The following is a 7,778-nucleotide window of genomic DNA, read 5'->3' as shown; positions in this document are numbered from 1 at the left end:
AATCTAACCATGGTTAGCCGTGTCCCCGGTTATGGACATCTTGAGTATCTTGTATTTGAATTATCATATGTATCTCATCACTCTAATTTAATTTGTTGGGTTGATAATTACTTTTAATTAGCTAGCTAACACAATATATGAAACACCTAAATTAACCCCTCAAAACCCCCTAACCCCCCTTAAAAAAACTCCAACCTCTGAAATGCTGACGCGTGGACGCCTATTGGTCCCGGTTGGTGCTACCAACCGGGACAAAAGGCCCCCTTGCCAGGGCAAGCTGCAACGGCCACGTGAAGCGCCATCTGTCCCGGTTGGTATAAGAACCGAGACTAAAGGTGTAGGGCTTTAGTACCGACCCTTTAGTCCCTGTTTCCCAACCGGGACAAATGGCCCTTTTTCTACTAGTGCTCATATATGGGCTGAGTATGAGCGGTGCCGGTCGTGCTGTTTGAGGAGTCTGATTGGGTCGGGGAAAAGTGACCGGTCACTGACCGGTCCATCTGCCCAATGAGATAGGGAGTCCAGCCGTAGATGCTTGTAAGACCTTAACATGAGAAAACAGAAAAAATATCCCACGGCTAGGTTGAAGAGATTAGCAAAAACAGGTTTAGTTTAGAAATATGAAAGAATGGGAGGAGGTAAACAGACGAGAGAAAATGCAACAAGACGAGGAGGATACCTGACTGAGGTTAGCAGCCCCCCCCCCCTACGCGTCTGTTCTTGTACTTCCATCGAAACTGCTGCTGAGGAAGACAAGCCAGCCCCCCGTACCCAGCGTCGCCTCCAGCAAGCGACGGGGGTGAGCTGCCGCCGCCGGCGTAGGTATCCGTGATGCCGGCGGCGCGCCCCGTTTTTCCTCCCCGGCCGTTGTAGCTCGGGCCCCGTGGCCCCATGGTGCACCCAGCGGGCTGGTTTCGTCGGCTGTCTTCCGGCGGCCACTCGAGTGGCAAGTGCGTGTGGACTCTTCCGGGCGGCCGATGGCGGGGGGGGCCCTTCCTGCCAGATCTGGGATGGGTCTGGGTGGGCCTGGCATGTGCTTTCCGGCGGACGGAGGGGTGGCTTGGGCTGGGGAAGGCGGAGACGGTGGCGCGTGTACTGCAGCGCAGCGACGGGAGCTTCACGAGCCCGCTTCAGGCTCGGCCGGGCAGGGGTGCCTGGTTTGCTCCTGAGCTACGTCCGGTCGGTCATCGCCGAGGGTGGTGGAGGTTGTCCCCTCCCACGTGGCCGCTGACCCTGCTGCTCCTCGTTTCCGGCTGGTTCCTCTCGATCCCGCCGGTCTCGCTTCGCTTGTCACAGTGAGACGGCGATGGTGACTGCGAGTCCGTGGTGGCGCATATTGGTGGACGGCAAGTATGGTGGAGCGTGATGGATCGTCTAGGGTCGTGGTTGATTGGGGGTTGGGAGAAATCCTTGTCGGCCTGTTCGGCACCGACGCGGTGACGCCCGTGGGCACCGCCGTGCCTTCCTGAAGGGCGTCAGATATCCCCCATCCCTCCCTCGGCCCCTCGCGTACCGGGGGAAACCCTAGGCCATGTCCGGTAGCAGCGTCGTTGTCGTCGCGTTCCTTCTTGAAGGTGTTACTTGGTATGCGGCGTTTCGTGGTGCTAGGAGCGTGGTGGAATTCTCCGGCGGGCGCAGCGGTTGCGAGTCATCTTCGTTTTCGTTGATCCGCCGTTGTCGGCATTTTTTTTCTTTTGTGTTTTCTCTTTCTTTTCTTTTGGGCATGCCTGTACTGCTTCTGCCCCAGCACCTATCGTTGGTTGTATCGATGTTGTTGCTTTGTAATACAAAGCGGGGGGAAACCCTTTTTCGGTAACTGCTGCTGATCCATTGCTTCAGCAACCTGCTCAGGTCTATCTCCATGTCTTCAGCTTTCTGCATTTTATTCTGAGGGTCGGTTAAATCGTACGGAGTATGATTTTAGATCTCGGACTGGATCTAGTTTTTCTTTTCTTCTGAAAAGAGAGTAAACGCCCGGCCGGGTGGATCTGGGGTGTTCATGCCGTACGAGATTACATTGCCAGTCTCTTCGTGTCCTAGCCGTGTCGCCACCCATAAATTCATGTGTCATCTTAGCCATTTTGCAGCCCCCCTGTTGCATCAGCGTTCGTAGTGCGCCTTTCTGAAGTTTTGCCCATGTGTTTAAGATGTGACAGAGGAAAAAAAGCTACTATACATTGGTAGGATCTGTACTCTGAAGGTCTAATCCCTTGGAATTAGTACCAATTATTTCGTCTCATCCATAGACTCCAATCATAACGAACATTCTATCTTTACCCGTATAAGAAGGAAACAGGTTATCATATAAATCAGACATGCAAGAAGGCTTAGTGCTAATCCCTTGCCAAAATTCGTATTCCGACCACCAACCAACAAAGCAGTTTGATCCTCAAGTGAAATCAACTTGTAACGAAAATCCAGCTGCTTCGTAATCAAAGAATGATTCAAGGACCTGACAGCCCCGAGCTGGGCGTCTCCCTGAAGCTCTGAGTCTTCTGCAGTATTTCTGTTCCTGCAAGCTGGGCGTGTGGTTGGGTTTATATTTTGCTGTTCCTGTAAGTGGCTAGACTGAGATGTCGTGGGCTGTTTAAGCCAGTTTGGTTTCGTTTTTGTTCGGATGTCTGGTGACATTTCCTGGATATGTCTGGAGTGCACCTCCTTTTATTTCCCCTGCTGGCAGTAGTTTTATGGTGATGTTGGTCCTTTTAGATTAGTAGTACTGAACCTATGTAGCTCGCTGTTGGAAATCGGAAGGGGGAACCCTTCTTTATTTCAAAAAAGAGAGTTCTCCCGATTTTGTTAAAAGCACCTGACCTATCAGGTTCACTTAACAGGCTCACCTGGCTGCGTAATTGCTTCCGGGTTCTGCCATATAGTCAAGGTCTCCTATCGAAGAAAAACGTCTAAAACTCTGTCTATCTTCGCCTCTTGTAAAGACTGCGTATACTATAATATTTTGGCTGAAGGTTCAGTTACAAAGTCTGGGGGAAACCTGGCAAAGAGAATGATGCCCTATCCAACCATCCAAAAAACATGGTCCTCCTGCCTCCTGGTCAATGCTCTGAAATCATCAGAAATAAAACCTGATGTTATATATGGATGGACTGTTGAAGTCTCTGCCCCATTTGTTTCTTGGCCTTTTTGCTATAAATTTCCTTCATTCAGCAGGCTGTTTCAAATTTTCAGGTACATCACATGTATAACTAAAGAGCAAAGATAAATAGTTGTCCAGCCAGAGATGAATGGAATAATGGTGAGCGCTTCAACCGGGGTGATGAACTCTCTCCTGGGTAAGCTGGCCACTCTGATGGGAGAGGAGTTTGCCAAGCTAAAGAACCTGAGGAAGGAGGTGAAGCACATCAGCGATGAACTGAGCAGCATGAAGGATGCTCTAGAGAGCCTTGCGGATGTGGATACGCTGGATAAACACACCGCTAGCTGGAGGGACGCGGTCAGGGAGATGTCGTATGACATCGAGGATGTTATCGATGACTTCATGTGCAAAACTGGGGAGAAAAGCAAAAAAACTGGTTTTATCCAAGACACCACTCAACGCCTCAAAACTTCAAGGGGCCGCCATCAGATCGCTGGGCAGATTCGGGACATCAAGAAACTTGTGCGTGAAACAAGTGAGCGGCGTGAAAGATATAAGATTGATATCCCCAAATCGGGCAATGTGGCAGTTGACCAACGCGTTGTGGCACTCTATGAAGAATCATCTAAAGTTGTTGGTATGGATGGCCCAACCAATATGCTTGTCAATTGGCTAAAAGATGAGGAGAAGAAGTTGAAGATTGTATCAGTTATTGGTTTTGGAGGTTTGGGAAAAACAACACATGCCAATCAGGTATACCATAAGCTGGAGGGGAAATTTCAGTGTGGTGCATTTTTGCCGGTGTCTCAAAAGTCAAATATGCCAAAACTTCTGCATAGTTTATTAACCCAACTTGGGTGTGGACAATATTGTCATGACTGTGAGTTAAATGTTCTTCTCGACTAAGTCAGAGAAAATCTAAAAAACAAGAGGTACTTATTTTTACTTTGTATATTGTTGTTGTTTACATGTGCCTCTGATAGTTGGATTTCCTTAAATGATTTAATATTATGTTCTTCTATACGAGAATCAATGTTAACTTGATAACAAATATTTTTCGTCTACCTTTAACCTGTTGAAATATTTGATATCTTGTGTTAATTTACTTACCGTTGTACTGATATTCTTGCAGGTACTTGGTTATTATCGATGATCTATGGGATGTATCAGCATGGAATATTATTAAATGTGCTTTCCCAGAAAATAATCTTGGTAGTAGATTAATAGTAACTACAAGAATCACGACTGTGGCTGGGGCATGTTGTTTTGGTCACCACGAGAGTATTCTTGAAATGGAACCTCTTAGTGAAGAAGACTCAAGAAAATTGTTTTTTGGTAGGATATTTTGCTCTGAAGAAGCTTCTCCAGGTCAACTCAGAGATGTTTCAGTTGAGATTCTCAAGAAGTGTGGTGGTTTGACACTTGCAATCATTAGCATATCCAGCCTATTGGCAAGTGATCGTTCCAACCAAAAGGAGAGGTGGAAACATGTACTGAATTCATTGGGGTCAGTGTCAGGCACAAATCTTACCTTGGAAGCAATGAGACAGATCTTGAACCTTAGCTACAAAAATCTTCCTCACCACCTCAAGACATGCTTCTTGTATCTTGGTATGTTTCTGGAGGACTCTGAAATATATAGGCACGAGTTGGTAAGCCTATGGGTTTCTGAAGGCTTTGTTAGTAAAGCACATGGACAAAATCCAAAACAGATTGCGATAAGTTATTTTAATGAGCTTGTCAACATGAGTCTTATTCAACCTGTACAGATTGACATGCATGGGTCAGTGTTAACTTGCAAAGTACACGATATGTTGTTGGATCTTATCCTGTACAAATCTGCGGAAGAGAATTTTATCACTGTAGTAGACAACCCAGAGGCCATTACAGGACAGCTTCAAAAGCCCCGTCGGATGCTCTTCAACTTGGATGGTGCAACATTGCCAAGGGACGTTAATATGTCACAAGTGCGATCATTTGCAAACTGGAGAGGCTCCACGAATATACCTTCATTGGCAGAATTCAAGTATCTTCGAGTTTTTATTGCTGACTTCAGTTCTAGTTCTGTTGATGGCAACCGGAAAATCGACCTGACAGGATTGTGCAAGTTATATCAGCTGCGACATATACAGATTGAAGGCTGTGATAACTGCCAGCTACCAACGCAGATTAGAGGGCTACAAAAGTTGGAAACATTTGATATAGATGGGTCCTGTATCCCAATGGATATTTTTCACCTGCCGTGTTTGTTGTCTCTGCATATTTTTCACCTGCCGTGTTTGTTGCCTGAGGGCATCGGTAAAATGACATATCTACAGCGTCTGAGATGGTTTGACACGCTGCACACCTCAATCAACAGTATCAAGGGCCTAGGAGAGCTCACCAATCTGAGACTTCTGTACCTCAGAACCGGTTTTTCTGAAGATGTGGACATGGATGTTCTAAACTCTTCTTTGGGGAAACTTTGTAACCTCGACTCCCTGAATGTATTTTCACCTGATTCTTGGATACCTGAGGCACTAACCTTGTCGCCTCCTCCCCCCAACCTCATGGGACTCTCCATGATGCGAATATCCCGGGCCCCAAGCTGGATTGGGGAACTCCATAACCTCCAGAGCTTGCATATCACTGTTGATAAGTTAGACAAGGATGATGTTGGTATTCTCGCGGAGTTACCCGCCCTCATGGACCTAGAATTAACGTTCAATAGAGCCCTGGAAGAAACAATTGTCATCTATGGGACATCATTCGCAATCCTGAAGCGGTTTGTTGTCTACTGGACTGTCATGCCACAACTGACCTTCCAAGCCGGAGCAATGCCTAAGCTCCAGAGCCTCTCTCTACCTTTGAACGCCAGGGGGTGGAAGAAGGACGACAGCACCACGCCTACAGGCATCGAGCACTTGTTAGCACTTGAAAGAATCTCTGTGGGGATTGGGAGTGAGACTGAATCTGAACAGAGAAGCGCAGAGTCAGCCATTAGGAGCGCTATGAACATGCATCCTGGCCATGCTCACATTAAAATCGATATCCAATGTTACTAACAAACAGCATGGAGGTTTTGGTGGTAATTCATGGTACGTTCAAATTTCCACCTCAAATCTCCTGTCTCTAGTCTGTCTGTTAGTTTCCAAACTTCTAGTTTGGTCTGTAGCTCACCATAATACTGCACCTTTCTTTTTGTTGTAGCAAGACTTCCATAGATCTATGCAGATTCAAAAATTGGAGATGCTTCATTTAAATCGACAATGCACATCTCTACCAACATTTTTTCCAACATTTGATTAGTTATAGTTTCTCTTATTGCCGAAAAAGGGTTTCCCCCCGCTTTGTATACAAAGCAACCAACCGGATTATACAGGGATAGGTGCTGGGGCGGAAGCAGCAAAGTCACGCCCAAAAGAAACAACAGAAAAAGAGCAAAAGAAACAAATGCCGACAACGGCGGATCAACAAAAACGAAGAAGCCTCGCGATCGCTAGGCCCACCGGTCTAATCCACTAGGCTCCAAGACTCCGAAGCACCGGCACCAATCAACACCTCCAAGAAGGATCGCGACGATGACGACGCTGCTGCCAAGGGTTTCCCCCGGTACACGACGAGGCGATAGGAAGAGTAGCCCCCGACGCCCTCCCGGAAGGTCAGGCGGCACCCACAGGCGCCACCGCGCCGGGGTCGGCCACGCCGACAGGGGTTTCCCCCGATCCCAACCCGCACCTCGGGCGCTCCGGATCCCGCCACCAAACCAACCACCACCCTACGCCAACGCAGTCATGAGGCCTCCACGCCGTCTCACCACGGCACCGCGAAGTGAGAACAGCACGACGAGGAATCAGAGCCGGGACTAGGGCATCAGCACCATCGGCACGTGGGAGGGCCCCACCTCCACCGTCAGCGACAGTAGCCGTCCGGACGCAATAGCAGGAGCACACCAGGCCCGTAGGCCCACAGGCCCGGCCGAGCCCTCGTGGGCCCGTAAAGCTCCCGCCTTCCCGCTGCTGCCGGCACGCCATCGACGTCGACGCCCCAAGTCCGAGCCGCTCCTCCTCCTCACCGCGCCGCAGACAACGAGACCATGCCGGGGGGCCGGCCCCAGGGGCCCAGATGGGCCCGACGTGCCCGGATCTGGGCCGGGGGCGCGTCGACGGCCACCCGGCACCACCACGCCGCCCCGCCGCCAAGGAGCGGCGCCGTCACCACGCCGGCCGCCGGCCGCCACCGCAGGGCCGCCGGACCGCAGCCAAGCCGGGCTGCACCGCCGCCGCCTCCCTGCCCCGGGAAGGGAGCACGGGCGCGCGGGGACTGGAAGGCCCGCCGCCGCCGGCACCACCCGGGCCAGCGCCGGGGGCGCCCGCCGACGGCGGCGGGGGGAGATGGGGAGGGCGGGGTCCCGCGGGCGAGGGGCGCGAGCTCCGCCCCGGCCACCTCCCGGGGAGGCGGCGCGAGGCGGCCAAGACGGAGGGGGGGTAGGGCGGAAGGGGGCGGAGGCGGGGGGGGGGGGGGGGGGGGCGGGGCCGACGGCCGGCGGCGGCGGGAGGGGCGGCGGCGGCGGGAGGGGAGCGGGGGAACCCTAGCGCGAGTGTGTACTCCAGCAATTGTTCTATGTGCTTCCGTTTCTCTTATTAACGAGCGGTAGGCAAGTCTTTGCAAATGTCTAGGTCTGAGTGTGCACAATAAAATTTGA

General features: G+C 50.8%; 1 pseudogene; it reads left to right on the top strand.

Annotated features, from left to right (window-relative positions):
• The first annotated feature begins 3,238 nt into the window (after positions 1-3,238).
• On the top strand, positions 3,239-7,524 carry LOC123189715 (disease resistance protein RGA5-like; annotated as a pseudogene).
• The last annotated feature ends 254 nt before the right edge of the window (positions 7,525-7,778 follow it).

The sequence above is a fragment of the Triticum aestivum genome, chromosome 2A (assembly GCF_018294505.1).
Source record: "Triticum aestivum cultivar Chinese Spring chromosome 2A, IWGSC CS RefSeq v2.1, whole genome shotgun sequence".
NCBI lineage: Eukaryota > Viridiplantae > Streptophyta > Magnoliopsida > Poales > Poaceae > Triticum > Triticum aestivum.
Note: the sequence above shows the minus strand (reverse complement) of the source record. Positions and strands in the feature narration are given on the sequence as shown.